At 39.8% G+C, this 22,504-nt stretch overlaps 1 protein-coding gene across 1 annotated transcript in view; it reads left to right on the top strand.

Moving 5' to 3' along the window:
- TTLL5 (tubulin tyrosine ligase like 5) overlaps window positions 1-22,504 on the top strand; it is a gene marked incomplete in the record, with an annotated part of 5,893,562 nt that overhangs the window by 2,899,531 nt on the left and 2,971,527 nt on the right.

The following is a 22,504-nucleotide window of genomic DNA, read 5'->3' on the forward strand; positions in this document are numbered from 1 at the left end:
GCACTGAACATCTGTTTACTAAAGGATAACTTTTCATTGCATTCACAATGTTTTCTTATTTTTCAAACACACACACAAAAAAAAACTTGGTCTTTGATTAAGCCAAGGGTCTTTATCCAGAAATTCATCTATACAAAAGTAAGAGAAAACATCTCAGGTCTGCATATATTATAATCTCTGCACTTTTCCACCCCATCCCCCACCCCAACAACCCAAGATTACAGTTTATTAATTTACAAGATGCTTTTGTCTAGCTTTTGTTCACTTTTTACATTATAACGTCTACCTTTCTTCAAACTAAGAAAAAAGTACATGTTTACTTTAGTATTTTTATGCCATACAACAGTCACTGAAAAGACTCAACCTTACCATCTCATTTTAGGTAACTCTGACTACATATTGCACAAATCTGCTTTAGTGTATAACATGCAATTTATGTCATTAAATATTTTATATAAATACTGTTTGTTTAGAACAAAATTGTTTTGCTTACTGTTACTTTTTCCCTGTTTAGTGTTCTTCCAAACATTAATGGCATGAAGTGGGGTATATGCTTTTCAGTCCACCCATAAGTTTAATAAAGTCAACAAAAGTCCAGTCTTTCTTTGCTACACTGTGTTGTAAAGCCATATTTCACAAATGTGATTGGCGCTTTAAAATCTCACGTTTTTTTTAATTTCATTGTTATCTGGTCTCCTTCCTGTTCATCTCCATCTCTCAACATCAGACTCTGTTTCAAGTGCAAGACACTCATAATTCTTCTAGTCAGCTCCTGTGCTTTTTTCTTCTGTCTCTCAAGCATTTTCTTTTAGAACATTGGAAACTATTTCACTGGCAAAGTCTCTGCGAACCTTATTATCAGAAGATTGAGAAGCAGAGTCCCCTTTTGTTTGATGGCTCATGTTTTGTTAGACAAACTTTTGTATTTCTTCCTTAGCCTGTTCTGCATAAAAAAGTATTTGATCCTTCTAGAAAAAAATATTTTGAAGACAGCTGGATACAGCAGCTTGAATCTTACACCTGCCTCTCAACCTTTTTTGCTTGGATAATTTTGCTTCTGTTCTGCCTGGTGTACAGTGAATAATCATTTTCCACAAACACTCTGCTGTCTCCAGTTTTTAATATTTTACCCTTCTGACAATGTTTTGTCAGGATCTGCTCTTTTTGCTGGTATGGTTCCATCTTTACTAAGACAGGTCTTGTCTGATTTCTCTTGCCCAGAAGCCTACACTTGATGTGCCCTTTCGGTTAACAAAGTCTAGTTGCATATTTATGCTTTCATAAAATTAATACATTATGTTCCTCCAGTTTCTCTGGTACAGCAGAAAATTTCATTTTTTTCTGAGTGTTCTGTCCTCTAACTCTACCATTTTTTGAAAGTGCTGTTCTCGAGAAGTCTCATATTCAGCCAGCCTTTTCCTAATTTTGACCTCTAATTTTTGCAGTTTTATCAGTTCATCTGAATACTGCTTAAAGCTTCTTCCATTTTTTCCAGCCTTTTGTTGTTTGAGTTGGTATACTCCTTCAATGTTTTATTTATTTTAATCTGCTGTGAATACATTGAATTTATTCTTCCTCATAATTACTGAAAGCAATCTCTTGTACCAATGCTGGAACTTGAACTGTTTTTGTTTACCAAACAGCTGTAGGAATCTTCCCAGCTGGTGTTTTCATTTCACCTTTTCTAGTTCATTTTCTTTCAGGCTAAATTTCTTGATGTGAGAGTGTTCAATCTCGCCGTTTGTTCTTACACACGAGTTCGGAGCCGATCCTCGGCTCCGAGTCGGCCGCATAGCAAAGCTCTGCATCTTAGAGAAGCTCGAGACCAGGCTATATCCCACAATCCTCCCTGCCATTACCCAGATCTAGTTTGTCGCTGCAACGGATCACATCGACGAGAGCTCGGACCAGAGAAAATTTTGTTATATTCAGATAAGATTGTTATCTTTCTATTTTAAAAAGTTCTTATAGTTATTGAGAAGTTAGTTTTTGATTAGTACTAGTGTGTGTGTGTGTTATTGTAATTAGTCCTGTCATTTTTTTCATAGGTTCCCCTTTGTGGCCTACCTTTTCTTATCACTTATAGCAATATAAATATTTTCTTATAGTTATTACTTGTTATAGCTAGTGTTTTAAAACTTTTCATAGTAAGTGTTCTTCTGCCGGTTATGTCAGAAAAAGCCAAATCCGGTTTTAAAAGATGTCAGTGTGGGCAGAAAATGTCCAACACTGACAACCACACTTACTGCGTCTACTGTATTGGCCCTCTCCACCTGCAAGAGGATTGCTCTATATGCCATTCCTTCAGTGGAAGGGTCATGACAGATAGACGCAGAAAACTTATAGATAGGGGACTACTTAAGCCTGCCTTCCAGGAGGCTTTGGACAAGTCGCACCAGGCTTCTAAGTCCTCGAAGAGGTCAAAGATGTCGGAGCCCATGTCATCGGCTCCGAGTTCATCTTCGAAAGTTCGTTCGCCGGTTCCACAGACTTCGGGGCCGAGCGTCGAACGTTTATCTTTCACTGAGCCCCAGGTCTTGGAACCAGTGTCAGAGCTACCGCCACCTTCCATTCTTCGGTCGGTGCCATCTTCGGCCCCTTCAACCCGATCTTCCAGACCATTATCCGATACAGATGTGGATTGGGTCATGCAGAAACTTATGGAGAACACGGCCCTTTCCAAGTTGATTGCAGTTTCCTCCCAATTGGTGTCGAAACTAGAAGGCCTCCCTTTATCTCCAACAGGTCCTCCTTCAAGACCCATCCAGTCTTCGGAGCCGGGAGAGGATGAGCCGATGATAGTGGAGCCCTTGGTGCCGAAACCGTCCATTGCACGATCGACACCATTGACTTCGACTCCTTCGGAACCTGTAGGTGAGTCGCGGAGTCGACGATCTCTCCTCGGTTCCGGGACTGAGAGTCGTACTGACCTTTCGGTGCCGACTCTCCCTCTCGGGGCCTCGGCACAGATTGGCTCGGCTCCGTCCTCGGGGTCGAGGCCCACGGGCCCCGTGTCTGGGATCCTTCCATGTTCTTCGGAACAGGAGGAGTCCTCGGCCCGGGGTTCAGGGGTTTTTGACCTTATGAGGAAGGTTTTGTCTACACAGACAACCACTTCATCGGAGGCGTCTTCTCCCTCCCCTAAGGGGCCGCTCTCTGTTTCTGCCCCCACGACACATCCAAAGCATAGAGCACCATTGCCTCAGCCACCCCCAGAGGGTGCCCCCTGTTCCTCGGAGGCCTCACCGGAAGCCCCCTCCGATGAGGTTCTGAGGAAAAGACTGTGCAAGAGAAGGCACTTGGATTCCCCGCAGGAATCTCTAACATCTGACACTGACTTGGATGAGGCAGAGGGGTCCCCAAAATCCCCCTCTGAGGATGTCTCATTTGCAGACATCTTGGAGATCTTAAAACAGAGGGGTGATTGGCAGTCCCTAGCCCCCACTGAGGACGAGTCGGTGTTGCTGAAGGTTTTTGCTGCTCAACCTTCTACCTCCTGGGTTACTCCGCCCTTCGATGAATTAATGGATTTAATTGCTTGAAGGGCGTGGGAGACACCGGACACAGTGGAACCGGTCCCTCGAAAACCAAGCAAGTTTATCACCGCTCCCCAGGACAAGGCTTATCTCACCAAGGGAGTCCCGGTCGACGCTATGGTGGTGGCTGCAGCCACTAAAAAGGAGATGTCTGAGTCTTCCTCTTCTGTTCATTCTCCTAATAAGGATTGTAAGACTATGGACAGATATGGGAAGCGCGTTTTTAGTTCAGCGACTTTTTCCATGCGTTCGCTAAACTATTTGACACATTTTACATGTCTGCAGGGGGATCTCATCAAGGAGCTGGGAGATACCCTCCAGGGTAACACAGATGCTGCTGTTTCAGATAAGGTAACAGCACAGCTTAACACCATTACCTCCATAGTCAACTCATCCATGAGGCTCATCTCGTATGCGGCTGAAGGATCGAGTAGAGCTGCAGCTTCAGCGATTGCTCTACGAAGACAATCCTGGATGCGGCTGTGCTCATTTGCGGAAGCCTTCAAGTCTTCCTTCGCCAACACCCCCCTTTGATGGTGCCACTCTTTTTGGGCCCAAAGTGAAAGAGACACTAACTTGGTGTGAGCAAGAAGGAAAGACTCTGTCTGCTGTCGGAGTCCGTTTTTCCGCTCCAACTAGACCGTACCCCAAAGGGCAACGAGGCGGAAAGATGTGGTTCCGTAAAACTCAGGGATCTTTCCAGGCACACAGAGTGACCCCCCCCCCCCCGAGGCAAGGGGGGGCAGAAATGGAAGACGCCGCCCCGGCGGCAGAGGGGGGTCCGCAGAACCAAGGCGACAGGGATCCTATCCCTAGTAAGCCTTTCCAACACTCCTGAACGGGGGCCCGACTGTCCTGCTCTGGAAGCAGTCGGGGGTCGCTTGGCTTTATTCCCACAGGCCTGGCTAACTCTCACCTCGGACTCTTGGGTAAAAAGCATTGTAACCATAGGGATACAAAATCCCCTTCATGTCAACTCCACCCCAGCAAAGAAGGTTTCCAGATGTGCCACCCCATCTGCGAGGCCCGGCAGCAATAGAAATTTCAAAGCTGCTCGAAAAAAGAGTCATTCAGACAGTCCCGATGGACCAAAAAGGATCCAGAACTTACTCAAGGTTCTTTTTAGTTCCAAAAAAGACAGGGGACCGGAGACCGATTTTGGATCTCAGCAATCTCAATACCTTCGTGAAGAAGGAAAAGTTCTGGATGGTCACGCTTCAATCGATCCTTCCATTTTTACAGAAGGATGACTGGATGTGCTCGATAGATCTCAAGGACGCATACTACCACATCAAGATGGCCAGACCATCCAGAGATCACCTGCGCTTCTGGCTGGGAGCCAGTCACTTTCAATTTCGAGCCCTGCCCTTTGGGCTCACCTCAGCCCCCAGGGTATTCACCAAATGCATGGCAGTGGTAGCGTCTCACTTGAGACGTCTAGGATTCCGGGTGTTTCCCTATCTGGACGACTGGCTCCTCACCACCACCACCGAGCGTCGCCTCATACAAGCCAGAGACTACACAGTCAACCTTTGTTCCCACCTAGGGATTTCCATAAACTTCGAAAAATCTGCCTTACTGCCCTCACAGCATATTTTGTTCATCAGAGCAGACATAGATACACGTTTAACACTGGTAAAGCTCCCTCCAGTAAGGGTTTCATCCCTCAAGGAACAGGTTCTTCTTCTACTGCGAAGCAGGAAAGCCCCGGCCAAACTAGTCTTGAAGGTTTTGGGACTCATGGCAGCGTCCCTGATTGCAGTCCCTATGGGGAGATTGCATATGAGGCTCCTCCAATGGCTGCTGTTCACGCAGTGGTCGTTCCAGCAGTTACCACTAGCGCACGAGATTCTGATAACAGATTCTTGCAAACGAGACCTCTCATGGTGGGTGTGCAGTCAAGATCTCACTATGGGTCGTCCATTTGTTCTACCCAATCCGATGGCCACGATAACCACGGACGCTTCTCTGATAGGGTGGGGGGGACTATTTCAGGGAAGAACAGTCCAGGGGGAATGGTCCAACATGAAGTACAACCTGCACATAAATGTTCTGGAAATGAGGGCGGTGTTCCTGGCGTTGCATCACTTTCAAACCCTCCTACCTCTAGGAACAGTAGCAGTTCAGACAGACAGCTTGTCTGTAGTCTGGTACATAAACAAACAGGGGGGAACCAGATCTTACCCATTATGCAGAGAGGCCATGAGAATTTGGCAATGGGCAGAGTCCACGGGTCGCTTTCTGATAGCAACGCACATCCCGGGGTCATCCAACGTCATTGCGGACATGTTGAGCAAAGCCATCCTGTTACCTCACGAGTGGTCCCTCAAGCTACAGGTGGCGGAAAGAATTTTCCGCAGATGGGGCCAGCCTTGCTGCGATCTTTTTGCCTCCCCGATGAATACCAAATGCAGAAGCTATTTTGCCCTTCTACCCCCTCCGGGGGATGCCCCCAGGGACGCATTGATACACGATTGGCCTCCGGGTCTCCTATATGCATTTCCACCTACTCCCTTGATTCCCAGATTTCTTCAGAAAGCCAGGAACCTGGAAAGGACAATTATACTCATAGCCCCATTCTGGCCTCGACAGATATGGTTCCCCTTTCTTCGAGCCCATCAAACAGAGGAACCGTGGATCCTGGACCCAGTACCAGATCTACTGACCCATTTGTCGGGAGTTCCTCACCCGTCTCTTCTTTCCCTCAAACTAGCAGCTTGGCTGCTCCACTTCCCTGCCTAGCCAGGTCTGATCTACTTTCTCCAGCAGTTCAGCGCATTCTGGTTGCCTCTCATAAGGCTTCCACTACAAAACTCTACAGGAGTAAATGGAAACGCTTTGTATACTGGGCATCTAGCCAACACTTGGACCCCCTGGTAGCTCCTTTACATAAAGTTCTAGAATTTCTATCCATCCTTTTTCACGAAGGAGCCTCTACTTCCACACTAAGAGTACAGTTGGCGGCCATATCCAACTACCATGTTGGTGAGGACGGTTCTTCTATTATGTCCCACAGGCTTTGTAAGGCTTTTATGAAAGGATCCTTCCATCTTCGACCGCCCGTCACAGACACTTTATTCCCATGGAATTTAAATTTGTTATTGTCGCAACTAATGTTGTCACCCTTTGAACCAGCCTCTTCTTGCCTCCTGAAGTTTTTGTCGTGGAAGACACTTTTTCTTGTAGCTGTTACTTCAGCTCGAAGAGTTTTAGAGCTGCAAGCACTATCAGTCAAACCACCTTACTTAATTTCCACCCAGATAGAGTCTCCTTGTGAACAAATCCGTCTTTCCTTCCTAAGGTATGTTCTGTCACGAATATTAATCAGTCCATAGAACTCCCTTTTTCAAAAAACATACCAGCAAGTTGGAATATATGCTGCACAAGTTAGATGTCCACAGACAACTAAGATTTTATTTGGACAGGACTAAAGATTACAGGAAAACAGATCAGCTTTTTGTCGCGTTTGCAGACAATAAAAAGGGCATGGCAGTTACAAAACGTACACTTTCTAAATAGCTTACTGATTGTATAGTCTTTGTATATTCTAAGTCGAATCAGGCCTTGCCCACCAAACCTAAGGGCCATTCTACCAGATCCGTTTCCACTTCCTTGGCTCATGCAGCTCGTCTGCCTTTGGACACTATTTGTGCAGCAGCCACGTGGTCTAAACCACATACTTTCATCGCTCATTATAGGGTTGACAAAGCCTCCAAAGACAGGACATCTTTTGGTTCCACTGTGCTTAGGAACGTTCTTCCATGAGTCACTCGGGGTGACAGAGCTAGGGACGTTACCCTGTGTGTAAGAACAAACGGCAAGATTGAACACTCTCACATAAAGAAGTTATGTTCTTACCATAACGTTCCATGTGGAGTATTCATCTCGCCTTTGTTCTTACATTCCCTCCCTTCCCTCCCTCACGTGTTTGGAAGAACGAGTAGGACTAGAGTCTGCTCCACATGCCTTAACCCCTTCCGGGTATATTGTTTCTTACCTCATGGGGTATATTTCACTACCCTTTAGTTAATTTGTCAGTGAGATAGTGTCTATTATTTTTGTGGCTGTGTGTAGCCTTAGCACCTGAGGTTTATGATTGGTCTGGTTTGCTTGCAAACTAGATCTGAGTAATGGCAGGGAGGATTGTGGGATATAGCCTGGTCTTGAGCTTCTCTAAGATGCAGAGCTTTGCTATACGGCCGACTCAGAGCCGAGGATCGGCTCCGAACCCGTGTGTAAGAACAAAGGCGAGATGAACACTCCACATGGAATGTTATGGTAAGAACATAACTTCTTTTTTGCTGACATTCAGGCTGTGTATTTACTAGACAGTGTCTTAATTAAACTAAAGCTGCCAGTAGTCTTTTCTAGTAGAAATTGTGATTAGTTGTGTGAAATTATAGAAGTTTATTACTTCTATCGGGTTGTCTTTGCTCAGTAGTTGCCAGTGTGGGTCTGCCTGAAAACATCAAAAACCCACAATATCATATCCCACATTGTTGAGATGAAATCATGGAAACCTTACTTCAATGAATGACCGGATCATCAAATGCATTCCAGTGGTAAGTAACCTGTTAGCCAACAGGGTGGACTTTGCCCTTTTCACAACTATAGTACGATTTCGGAGTTGGTATATTTAGTTAGGGGGTGGCGGGTACAGCCCCCCAGCTGCTGCATGGGTTGGAGGTGGTACGGTTTTGTTAAATGTGGTATGAGTGGTTACTTACCGTGGGAATGCATTTGATGATCTGGTTGTTCGCTGAAGTGAGGTTTCGACTTTTTCGCCTCGATGATGTGAGATTCGATATTGTGGGCTTTTGGTGTTATGAAGTAGACCCGTCAGTGTATATTGAGGTCACCTAATAAGATTGTTCATGAGAGATTTGGTCTGACATCCAGTGTAAGATAATTTCTGCTGCTGAAATATTGTTTCCAGGGGGAATATATATATGACTGAGATACATATTTTTTTTTCTTTTGTTCATTTGGAGGAGGCATGTTAGTAGTTCTGCATAATTTAAGTGGGTATTGACAGGGGAAGAAGAGATACTTTGAGGGAGTTGTTGTAAATGATTGCTATGCTACCAGCCTGTTTGTTTTTAACGATCAAGTCTTAGTATATGATAACCGGGGGGGGGGGGGTTGTAAACTCATTATCAGTTTGTTTTTAGGGGGGGGGGGGTTGCCATGATTCTGTAGTTATTACTATGCCTGGTGTATATGTTGCAATGCATGCATGTATATCTTGACACTTATTACACAAACTTCTTAGGTTTGACTTTAAGATTACAAGGTTTGTTTTGGAGGTTTTTGTTGGGGTGCATGGAATGGTGTCAAAGGTAGAGTCAAAGGGGCTGCATCCGACTTGCACAGAATGTTGGGGTGGTGTATGACAGAAGAATGTCAAAGAAGTTGAAAAGTAAGATGTACAAATCAGTGGTGTGACCAGTACTACTGCATGGTACGGAAACCCGGGTAGTAAGGACTGAGCAGTTGAGAAAGTCTGAGGTGATGGAGATGATGTGCTGGAGATGGGTGGTAGGATGCACACTGTGGGACAGTCTAAGAAATGAGGATATCAGAGCAGAAGCTAAAGAAGCTCCAATTGCAAAGAAGTCAAAAAGGAACAGATTATGGTTGTTCAAGTACTTGTGCAGAGAAGCAGTAGACAATCTGATGATGTTGATTTGAGACAGACTAAAAGAAGGCAAGAGGAAACAAGGGTATCCAGCTAAGAGGTGGATGGATTGTATGAGAGAAGGCCTCCAACAGTCATGCATGAGTGTCTTAGTAGGTAGGGGAGTGGCACTGAATCAAGAGAGAGAGAGAGAGAGAATTGACGCAACACCCCGACCCCATGTAAAAAGTGGAAAAAATGTGGTTGATGATGATGTGTGGGATGGAATCTTTATACAGTTAGATTGTTAATGATATGTCTGCATGGTTCAAGGTTAGGATCTATATTGCCACTGATTTTTAGAGTTGCATACTTGTGAATGACATTGTAATTTTATTTATGGAGCAGGTAGTCATCCTTGTCGACCAATTGCGTTTTGTTGTGGTAGTGTTTTAGGAGTGAATTGTATTCATGATCCAATGACCACGATCTAAGAAAAAAAAAACAATAAAGTTTGAAATCTGGACAGTTCAGAGGTGTGAGCGAGACAAGGCAGAAATAGAAGGAAAATCAGGTACGTTTCTTTAGTTTTGCATAACATACCTAATTTTCATTGTATTTCTGTCCTGTCTCTCTCATGCCTGTAAACTGTCTGGATTGCAAACTTCTTACCTCTTGACCTCTTAGTTCAAGACAACTGGAAAGCCAGAGAAGAAAGTCCAGGTGACCAGACTTTTTTTCTATTGGTATTTGCTCGATTTTACAGTGGGCATACTTGTTGGGCTTGACCAATCAGCGTGCACGTTTTTGAATGTTAATGACCAGTCATTGTATAATAGAAGCTATAATTTTTTTTCATTTAAAATTTATCATCAGTTTTATAGGCAGAACTATGATAGCATAATTTGAGCTAGAATATATTTATAATTTTCATTTTTTTTAAATGGGTGATCAAATATTACTATTATTTAGAATGACTTATGTTGCAACAATAGTTTTTCAGTGGTCACCATTTTGATATAAATAAGAAATATTCTAATTTCGACCTTGTTTGCAACCGGTATATTTTCTTACTGAATATAATGTTCTTATTGATAGTGTTACACTGATTATAAAGAAGTTTTGGTTAACAGTATTTAAAGATAGTGTTTTTCATTCTGTTTTATATTGTTCCTCATATTTTTCTCTTCAGGGATCAAATTTTTCTGACTTCTTGGTCTATGATCATTTTGTATATGGTCAAAAAAATCAGTTTATTATTCTGGTTCCACTGCTTGTGACACTTGTTCTTGTTCAGCATCTTCAGTGGTCTGGTGTTTGACTTGTGTTTTTGGGCAGTTAAGTACCTCCTTAACGGAATTTCCTTCCATTTTTCTAAGAAAGTTGTACTGTTTGTTGCTACTGTGTAGGAAAAACGGGAAGTGTGGGGAGGGGAGAAATGTCTTGTACAGATTCCCACACAGCTTGGTTGTTTTGTGCAGCATCTGCTCATGTAATATCTGTTTGTCTTTTAGACCTGAGACTATCAGAATTTCACTTATTTTTCTTTAGATTTTTTTCTGTTGACAGTACCTTGAATGTCTCCACTTCCTCCAACTCCTAAAAAAAAAGATGATGATTAGAGTCACTTCTGAAGGGGCTTCTCCTTCACCCTGTCACAGCAGGCAACATATGGGTGACTGTTGTGGCCTAACTGAAATTCTTGGATCATCCACCTCTGTCTCTCTCTTTCTCTTTGGAGCTCTCTTAAACTGTTCCTTAGGCTGCTATTAAAGACAGAAATACGCCTCGTACTAAAAAGAGACTAGATGGTATCCCGAAAGTGCTTGTGAGGGAAGGAAGTATTAGATTCCCATATAGAAGCCTGTATGTCATATAAGTCTCTGATAATGTCTTTGGACACTCCCAAAAATAAAATTCAGAATAGTAAACGCTTCTTCTCCTTCAACCCCATCTTCAGAAGAGACTAAGGAGGAATGGTATTCCTTTGCCTTTAGCTAAGGATTCTAGTTTTAAGTATCTTATAGCTAATCCTGTACTTTTAGACTAAGATAGAAGGGATTTTGACATTTATAGGAATAAATCTATACATTCTGTACACTAGCAGCCAGTCAGTTGTCGGGCTCATATGACAAGATATCTGCTGGCAACTTTTATCGACATGTATAAGACAGTTGCTGAATTACTCTCTTCTGACATTAAATCCTCCTTACTCATCATGATTCCTTCTCTGACTCAAGTTACTCAACATTCTTTAGTGGTCATATGATGCAGCTGATACAGTGTTCTGATCAGCTGCAACAGGGTCAGCTATTCACAGATATGCATTACTTGCATCCCGTATTCTGCCAGAAGATGTCAAGGCACAGATTCTTACCATTTGGTACCCTTTCAGTTAAAGTTTTGAAAAGATATGATGAGGGGGAAACTTACCCAAGGCATCAAACACATTTTTTCAATTTCTCTTTACTATTTAACAGGAATTGCCCTTCCAGTCCTAGGACCTTTTACAGAAAACTTTTTAAGCAATCCTAACAGAAATCTTGGAAGCAATATTATAAGAAACAATGGCAAGGCAATTCAAAGAATATAAGGAGGTGTAGCCCAGGCCCAATCACAATCCAAGAATAAATGTGTGACCATCTTTTTCTTCCAACCCCTTTCTTAACCTGGACACCCTCTAAATCTTGCTGTCAGTATTTCTGGCTCACTCTCTTATTTCTCTGTCTCCTCCTCTCTAGAAACAGATCACAACACAATCCTGTTTGCTGGATGTTATACAGACCAAATACAGGTGACATTGGGGATGTCTTCTTTCCATGCTTAGACACACCCAGAAAATCAAACCTATCATTTTCCTTTCATCATTTCCCATATGGTATCTCAAGCCATCCTTGAATTAATCCCAAATCCTCAAAAAGGGAAGGGGATTTATTTAGAAATATTTCTAGTACCCAAAAAAGAGATAGCATGGAAATCTATATGGTATATGTCATTCTCAAACCTTTACATAGAAGTTCCAAGATTCATAATGCTCACCCTTCAGTCTTGTTAATATGATTCCTCCTCTTTTTGCTTTGGTGACTCCTGGTCTAAAAGATACGTATCATTGCACAACTATTCTGAGAAATGTAGATGCTTTTTAAGGTTTTCTGTTTCTTGTTCACATTTTCAATTCTGTTCTTTACCCTTTGGTCTTTTCATGGCTCCAAGGGTATTCACAAAGTGTTTAGAACTAGTAACTGCTTTTTGCAGCATTTATAGCAGTAGTAACTCATCTTGCAGACTGTAGGGCGTTTACATTTTCCCTGTTTAGACAATTGCCTCATTTTTGCAGACTCCTTTTAGAACTGTCAATCTTTGCTTTATGTCTGGACTCCATTTTCAAACTTAGGGTTTCACCTCAGGCCGAAGAAGTCATCACTTATTTGTTCTCACATAATAACATTTCTAGGTTACCTGTTAGAGACATCACAAGTGATGACTTAATTTCTTCTAGAAAAGACAACTTTTTAACACACCCAGTTTCTACAATTTTCTCAGCAATTAATGACTACAGCAAGGAAGTATATCAGGATTTTGTGTTACGTGGCGTCCTCTGTCCTGATGATTCCGCTAGCAAGATTATACATGAGAAAAATACATTTTGGGGTTTCACACCAAAACACTGTATCTTTCCTATCCCAGTGCTGAACTTTGTCAGGATAGAACTATTATGGTAGGGAGTATTTGTCAGCAATGTGGATGCAAAATGTGTCACCATGAAGGGAGATGGTCAAAAGACTACAGTGCTTTGCAGGGAGAGTCTGTACCTCTCCCTTTTAGGATTTTGAATATTTGCTAAACATTGTCCTTCCCATAGTGCCTTTTTTAGGCAATGCCAAACTGAAAGTATTTCTGACATAGAAAATCATAACCAAGAAAATCAAAAGGTGTTACTGCTCAATGCTAGGAGTGCAAACAAAAAACTCCACTCCTTACAAGCTCTCCTAACTGTAGAGAATGCTAATATCTGTGCAATCACTGAGACATGATTTAAAGCCATGGAGAGTACACTGGTAATGCAGGGCTATAATGCCTTCCATACATTTAGACCAGCTACTACACAGACGGGGAATAAAGGTGGAGGTGTGTTAAGTTGCATCAAAAATAAATGCATATCAGAGACTTCCAAGATGGCTGCACATTAAGTAACATTTTAATTCTGGCTCTCCCAGTGTGAAAACAGAAAATCAGAAGAAAAAGCCAGTGGACTTAGATTTCTAGGTAAATTTGAGTAACTGGCTAATAAGTGTACTGCCTGGATACCAAGAAGAAAGAAATACAGAGGATCTCAAAGAAAATCAGCTACAAAAGGTGAGGAAAAAAAACATGACTGGGAAGAGTACTGCACCAGTTCAGCAAAAGCAGTGCAAGCTCCAGATCTGAGTTCCAGTAACCTAGAGGAAAATATAAGACAACTGCACACAGACCTGATTAAAATAAAAAAGAACACTGGTAGAGTATTTCAACTCAAATAACAAAAGGTTGGAAAAAATGGAATAAGCTTTAAACAGGTATTCAGATGTGATAAAACTGCAAAAACCAGAGGTTGAAAAGGCTGGCTGAATACCAGACTGAAAACTTGCTGCAGTGACCAGAATTCAACAAACTCCAATCCAGGAAAAAGCACTTGTTAAGTGCTTTTGTCCTAATAATGGAACTTCATCAGAACAGCCATGAACTTTTAAAGCCAACATTTAAAAGTGCATAAATCTACCATGTGACAAGATTAAACCATCATTGTATTACATTCATTAATAATTAATATATAATCATAAAAAAGACAATTAATGTCCCTGTCATAACAAATATTTAATTATAAACTAAAAACTATTAAAACACTTGTAGTTGAACAAGCTTTGGGGATTGTTAAATTCTGGTCACTGCAGCAAGTTTTCGGTGTGTTATTAGTTTGTGTCTACTTGATTCAGCTTTCTGTGTTCTGAGTATGAGAAGAAGAGATGTTTCTAAAATAATAGAATTAGAGGACAGAGCATGTAGGGAAAACCTGAGATTTTCTACTGTAACAGAGAAACTGGAAGGAGCAGACTGTATTAATTCTATGAAAGCATAAATAAGCAACTGGCCTGGTATTCCACAGCAGCAGTTGTTAATTGAAAGGGCACTTCATGTGTATGTTCCAGACCTGGCTGTGAGAAAACAACCTAGACCTTTAATAGTAAAGATGCAATCCTCCCAGTAGAATGAGTGATTCTGACAAAGCTGTGGCAGAAGGGTAAAGGACTAAAAGTGGGAGACAGCAGAGTGTTTATGCAGACTGATTACTCACTGTGTACCAGGCAGAAGACAAGTAAAGTTATGCCATTATTCGGGGAATGTCGAGAAGCAGGCATGAGGTTTAAACTGCTGTACCCATCTGTCTTCAAAATATTTCCTGGTGGGACAAAATAATTTTTTGATGCAGTACTTGCTAAGGAGGAATTACAAAAACTTTGTCCAACAAAAATTGAGCTGTGAAACAGGAGGAGATTCTGCTTCTTGTTCTTCTAGTAATAAAGACCACAGAGAAACTGTGCCATTGAAGCCTTTTCAGTGTTTCATTGGAAAATGCTTGAGATAAGGAAAAAAGCACAATAGTTGACTAGAAGAATTGAGAGTACATTGGAAATGAAGCAGAGAGAGGATTTGGGAGAAGGAGATGAACAGGAATAAAACCAGTAACCTGGAAATTGACAAATGTGGGATTACCCAGAAATAATTATATTTGTGAAACATGATAGAACAAGAAGATCTGAAATTATTGGACTTTTTTGACTTTGTTAAACTTGTAGGGGACTCTAAATCATGTACCCTACTTCATGTCTACTTCATTTCATTAATGTTCAGAAAAATACTTAGGAGAGGGGAAGAGGACAGAGAAACTTAACTGTAAGTAAAGCATTTTTTTTTGCTTTATAGTAATATTTTTATAGTGCATGATTTTCCTTGCAATCTATAAAGTAAAGGTTTCTCAATTATCTTTAAGTGTAATGGGGACACTAATGCAAACAGGTGGTCCTGTTTTTTTCTTCTTTCTTCTCCCTTCTTCTATCTTTCTTTGTTCGGTTTTAAGAAGTGTAAGCACAGCAGTGTAACAAAAGAAGAAAAGTCTGGTCAATAGAACACGACAAATGAAAAACTGATATACATTTCTCATTCTTCCATAGGGGAATGACTGGATTAAGGTCCTTCATTTGATCTAGTAACAAGTTTTATGAGAAAGCAAGTAAATGAAAAAGAGCATTGAATATTATAAAGCATTTTTTCTAGCAAATAAAAGTATCCTTAGTACCAACTCTGTATCTGGTCCTCATTTCTCCATAGAGACAACCTGATAAAGAGAAATGGCTAGGCGATTATGTTTTTTGAAAGCAGTCAAGTGTTTTTCCATCTGGGAGAGTTAGCTATAAAGATAAGAAAAAGCCAGACAGCACTTAGTAGAATCATAAGCTCTATCATGCATCTTAGCATGGATATCCTTTGTTTTAGGTAAGCCAAGTCTATGAGTCTGGCTGTCAGTTTGGGACTCTTGTTCCAATTAGGAGGATACAACTTCAATATTTGAATATGTACAGTTTTGTGTATTAGTATTAAATGACTAGGTTTTAGGGTGGTACTGGGGGTATGCTTGTTTTTTGTTTGAAGGTTTTCAACAAAACAAAATGTTTTAAGTTGTGACATAGTCTGAAATGGATATGACAAGAAATAACTGTATAAAAGATCAACCTGCCAAACAGTGTATGCATATAACACAAAAGCTGGAACTTGACACTTGACAAAAATGCTTTTGCACACAGAAGATGGAAATAATAACTTTTTCCCCCAATAAGCATCTTTATTAACTTATCACATATGACATAGGCAATCTTACATTTATATAAATGAAAAACAAACAACATTGACACCACTTTAATTGCAAACATATCGCAGACATCATTTATACAACTTTGTTTGCAAACATTATACATCACTGATAATCTATCCAGTCATTGTCAGTTAAGCATTATATGGCTCATTCAAATCCTGCCTCTTAAATCTTGTTCCTTCTCTGCATATATTGTTCTCACAATTCCCATTTTTTTTCTGTGTAGTTTTCTCCATTCCTTTTCTAAATATTTCAATTCCAGTTGTTTTATCTGTGTTGCTATATTCACTACTTCTAGTAAAGTTGGCGTAGACTTTGATATCCATTTTCTAGTAATTGCATTTTTTGGCAGCCAAAATAATTATGTTCAGCAAGGCTTTACTATGTCTAGGCAATTCTAATTATGTATCATTGCTCAAAAAATCATCTCCCCAGTCAATCCAATCTGCTCACGCATCTCCTCCAACAGAGCAGTTCACGGGAATTCCTAAAGTCTGCCAGCTCATTACACTCCCAAAACATATGTTCCTAATCACCTCTTTTTTGCCCATCACACCTCCAACATTTGCTGTTTACCTGAGGAAAAATCCTTTGGAATCTACTTGGGGTATAAAAATACCTATGTAAATATTTCCAGGCAAGGATCCTAAATCTTATAGACTTTGTTGCATATTTGGGAGATATACATATATCCCCCCATTGTCTCTTTGATAATTGCTTAACCAGTCTCCCTTCCCAATCCCTTCTAAGCTCCTCTAATTGATACTTATAATTAACATGCAATATTTTATATGCTTTACTAATTCCTTTTTTAACATCACCTTCTGTTCTAGAGTCTATTAAAAACTGTACCAGTGCTGGTCTTTCATTTAGGAACCCTCTGGTTTCTCTTTGCCTGTACTCTATCTATCCATGATAGGGAAGGCAATTTCTAACCTGCAGTCCAAATACATTCTTGGCCTCTTCCCATTCTATTACCTTTCCATTTCTAGTTATTTGCTCCCAATGCCTTTGTTCCTTTGCCAGGTTTCTCCAATAAATTCCAGTCCCCTCTTGCCTGTTATCTGTATCCGTAACCACAGTCATCCATATTGGCAGAAACTCTTCACCATTCTCATGCTGATTTAGTTCTCAGAATACTCCTTGTTATTTTATGAATATAATACTCTGTATGGTTTTTGTTGTTCTCCTTAAAAGTCTGCATCCATAATCCCAATCTTTCCTTGTTTCTTGAGCTCCCCCCATATCATCATCATTTCTTTCCACTTTGAATTATAGTTTTCTGCTTGTGCTATGTATAAGAGCCTTAACTGTGTTGCTGTAAAATACCCCTCAAATTAGGTAATCCTAGTCCGCCTTGTTCTGTTGGAAGAATCAAGTTATCCCACCTGGCCCTTGCTGTCTTACCTTCCCAGATAAAATCCTTCAACTCTTTTTTAATTGCTATCTACAGCTTCTTCTCTGGTTGATAAAAACATGCCTGACCTGTGTATAAGACTAAAGGGACTAAAAACATTTTAATTGCTTGTATCTTAGTATCTATATCCATATAACAAAGCTTCCAGTTTCCCAATTGTATTATATTCTGTTTAGTCTCTTCCCATATATCCTTAGCTGCCACAACAGAGTAATTTCTAATCCATATTCCTAAATACTTCATTTTATCATGTCCCCATAAATATGGATATTATTGGACCAATTTGTGTGTGGGTACATAATTTACTGCTATTGCTTTTGTTTTAGCTTCATTAATTTTGTATCCCAAGAAGACTTGAAACTGTCTTAAAATATTTTACAACACTGTAATGTCCCTTTCTGGTTTTGTCATGTAAAAAATAATATCATCTGCAAATAGAGCCAGCTTTCCTGATTACCGTACCAATTATATCCTTGAATTTCGGAGTTCCTTTATTTTCTTTGCCATTGGTTCTAAATATAATGCAGACAACAAAGGGAAAAGCGGACACCTCTGCCTGGTTCCTCTATTCAAGCAGACGTTATCAGAGAGGATGACACTCACTTTAATTTTCACCTCTGATCCCTCATATATACCACCTAATCAACCTTATAATTGTATCATGGAAAGCAAATGCTTCCATTGCCCTGCTCGTGAAGTCCCAGGATACTCTATCAAATGCTTTCTCTGTATCAAGACCCAGAAATAACAGTAGTATTTCTTACATTATGCTTCCCTCTGGATCATCAGTATTCTGATAATATTGTCAAATATTTGCCTTCCCACCACATAACCACACTGATCCATATCTATCAGTTTTGGTATTACTTTTGCCATTCTTTTAACCATTATAGACATAAACACTTTATAATCATACCAAACAGAATAAAGTCAGCACGACCACCACAGCTGATACCATCCAAACATTTAATATTTAAAAATAAGAACAAGATAAGCGCTTTTGCATTTCTACCAAACGCTTCTTCAGATCATAAAATCAGAGTCGCATACACATATATTTAAAAAAACAAGAAACCAGTCATGATACTTTAAAGTCTCATATCCAGTTGTAGCACTAAGCTAATTTACTCCCTTTTAGAGCTGGTTTAAGAGAAACACATTCATTAAGACCTGGATGCCTATCAGCCTGCAATTTTAAAATCCATTGCAGTTCAGCTCTTTCCGTGACATTTACTAAATCACTCCCTATCACTGAAGCACTCTAAAGGAAAAAGTGTGATCACTATTTTCTTTGACATGTTTCGCTAAATCATTCTTCTCATTGCCTATTCTGATGTCATAAAATGTCTTAAGACTTTATCCTTAAACCCTTTATTGGTTTTTCCAACATACAAACTACAGGGGGACAGACAGGTAGCTAAGTATATAACATGTTCTGTGCAACAGTCTGCATAACTTTTAGGTTTAAAAGTAAAATTAAGATGTGGATGTGTAAATGTTTGTTCCTTCGAAATAACTGAACACGCTCGATAAGTTCGACATCCATATTATCGAGATAATCCCCTTTTTTTTCAGTTTAGCAGTTGCTCCTTTTCTTGTTCTGAGAGATTCCCTCTATTTTGGAATACTTAACATTCGTCAGTCCCGCTAAATAATTCTTGTTACTTCTTAGCCGTATCTCACTTTCCTTTATTTTCCACCCTAGTTTTAAACTCCACTTGAATTTTATCCCATTTCCTAGCTGTAATTTCAGAAGAAATATCTATCTTATCTAGTAGCTCCTGAATTAATTCCAAAACCCATTCCTTAAATTCCTCTCTTTTCATCTGATAGGTGGGAAAGCACCAGTGTCTCATTTTTTATTTAATTAGCTTGCACTTTCATTTTAGTTATTATTGGCACATGATCTGAAATAGTAATTTGGTATGTTTCAAGACCTTCAATTAAATGCACAAGTTCCTGTGAGATTTAAATTCTTGCTAGCCTAGCCCAGTTTTTGCATCTTGGAGAATAATATGTAAATTCACTCTGAACTCCTAGTACTGAATTTGCATCTTCTATGTCAAACACTTTCATAAATTCTTTAAAAATCTGCCCTCCTTTGTTATACTTTCCCTTTAGGCCTCCCGACACATCTTTACTGTTGCAAACCAAATTCCAGTCTCTACCTATAAGTAATATTCCTTGCTGAAAGCTGATCATTTTTTTCCAGAATTTTCTTAAGTTTCGTTATAGCTCTTTTAGGTGGAATGTAAATGCATGCCAGTGTAATCTTCCTCCCTTGCCAGTAGCCCCTTAGTACTCTATACCTTTGATTATTATTTTGTTTTTCCTCTTCTATCACTATTGGAGCTCCTCTTGCAATTAATGGATGTACTTCTCTTTTCCTTTGCCCCAGGTATTCTGCTGAATAACCATCCTGAAAACCTTTCTTTATCAAATTCACATGTTCAGTTCTTTACAGGTGTGTCTCCTGTAGCATAGCTATTTGCACTCTACAATTTTTAATATAGTTCACTACTCAGTCTTTTTTATATTTATCTGTAAGACCATTCATACTGAAAGACATTATAGAAGGCATGTACAACTGCTTTTTTGCTAAATGTATAGTTCCAACTTTAATGGTACATGCATATGCTGTTCGGCAGATTGGTCTTTTATACAGTTGTTTCTTGTCATATCCATTTGAGACTATGCCACATCTTACACAACTTTTAGTTTTTTTGCTTTTTGAAAGACCTCAAACAGAACAAACAACCCTACCCCCAAAAATTGCCCTAAAATCTATTAACGTAATAATAACACAGACAAAAAAATATGTACATCTTCAAATATTGAAGTTCCTAGTAAGAACAAAAATTCTAAGTTAATAACAACACAGACAGGCTAGAGTTAACCAAAAAGAAAAGTTGGTTATACTAAGAAGCACGGTACAGCCTGTGCTATTAGTAAATACTGTTTGATTTTGTCTATCTTTATAGCTTTCCCACTGAGAGAACACTTGAATGCATTCAGTAAACACTTTCTCCAAACCATTTCTCTTTATCAAATTGTCTTCTAGTGACATATAAACCAGACAAAAAAACTGCTAAGGATACCTTGTTTACCAGAAAAATCCTTATAATATCCAGTATTATTTTTTATTTACATGCTTTGTAATAAGCTTGTTACTGGGTAATGCCCAGAGTTTTAACCCATTCATTTCCCTATATAAGCATTGGAAAAAGCACACTGATTTCTGTTTTGCCATGCTCTCTTAAACAGACATTTACCCCCGCCCCCCCTTTTTTACATTACAGTGCCTACATTTCTTAAAACTGATAAAGAAAAAAACTGAGGAACTTTACTTCAAGTTTAATTGGTTTTTGTCTTATCTTTAAAGCCCACCCAGCTGGGAAAACATCTGATTGCTTTCAGAGGACATTACATCCTAGCCAATTTCTGTTTTCTTTTTTTTCTTTTCCCCTCAGCCAATCCCCTTCCACCAAACTGTCTCCAGTTTCTCCTTATCAAATTGTCTTTGTGGAGACAAGAGGACCAGACAGCCAATTTCTCTTTATCAGATTGTTTGTATAGAAACTTGAAGACCAGCTCCAGGACTGCTACTAGGTATACATGCATTTGCTAGAAAACAAACTTCATAATATTCAGTATTCTTTTTCATTTACTTGCTGTCTCTTAAAACTAATCAATCTAAGGTCATTAATACAGTCATTTCCCCATGCAAGAATGAGAAAAAGCACATTAATTTTAATTTTGTCATGCCTTTTTAACCAGGCTTGTTTTTACATTGTAGTGCATATAATTCTCAAAACTGTACAAGAAGAAAGAGAAAGGGGGTAGAAGCACCTGTTTACAGTCTCCATTACACTTAAAAATAGCATGCAAAGAAAACCATACACAACAGATACAGTACTATTAAGAAAAGAAAATGTTTTCTTACAGTTAGCTTTCTCCCCTCTCTTCCCCGCCCCAAAGCATTTTTCCAAACCTTAATGACATGAAGTAGGGCATATACTTTAGAGTCTCCCTGCAATCCAAGAAATTTTGAAAAAGTCCAATTTGTCCAGATTTTCTTGTTCTGTCAAATTTCACAAATATAATTATTGCATTGTAATCGCACACTGAGTTACTGGTTTTATTACTGTTCTTCTCCATCGCCCAAATCCTGTCTCTGCTTCATTTCCAATGTGCTCTCAATTCTTCTAGTTAACTCTCATGCTCCCTTCCTTCTCTCCAACATTTTCCATTGAAATACTGGAAAAGGGTTCACAGTTACAGTCTCTCTGTGGTCTTTCTTTCTAGAAGAACAAGAAGCAGAATATCCTTCTGTTTCACAGCTCATATTTGTTTGGACAGACCTTTGTATTTCCTCTTTAGCATGCACTTCATCAAAAAATTCTTTTGTCCCTCCAGGAAAGAATACTTTAAAGATAGATGGATATAGCAGTTTGAATCTCACACCCACGTCTCGACATTCCCTGAATAGTGGAATGAATGTACTCTTCTTCTGCCTGGTGTACAGTGAGTAATCATTCTCTACAAACACCTTGCTGTCTCCCACTTTTAGTATTTTGTCCTGCCGCCACAGTTTTGTCAGAATCAAATTCTGCTGGTAGGATTATATCTTTACAATTAAAGGTCTAGGTTGCTTTCTTATAGCTAGGTTTGGAGCATACACACGATGTGCCCTTTCAACTAACAAATCCTGCTGTGGAATACCAGTCCAGTTGCTTATTTGTGCTTTCATAAAATTAATGCAGTCTGTTCCTTCTAGCTTCTCTTGTATAGCTAAAAATCTCAGGTTTTCCCTATGTGCTCTGTCCTCTAATTCTATTTTTTTTGAAACCTCTCTTCCTGAGCAGTCTCATATTCAGCCAGCCTCTTCTTCATTTTGACCTCTGATGTTTGCAGTTTTATCATCTCATCTGAGTATCTGTTTAAATCTTCCTCCATTTTTCAGCCATTTGTTGTTTGTGTTGATATACTCCATCAGTGTTTTGTTTAGTTTAACCAGGTCTGTATAC

Source organism: Protopterus annectens, chromosome 6.part0 (assembly GCF_019279795.1).
Source record: "Protopterus annectens isolate FY-2018-M chromosome 6.part0, PAN1.0, whole genome shotgun sequence".
Lineage (NCBI taxonomy): Eukaryota > Metazoa > Chordata > Ceratodontiformes > Protopteridae > Protopterus > Protopterus annectens.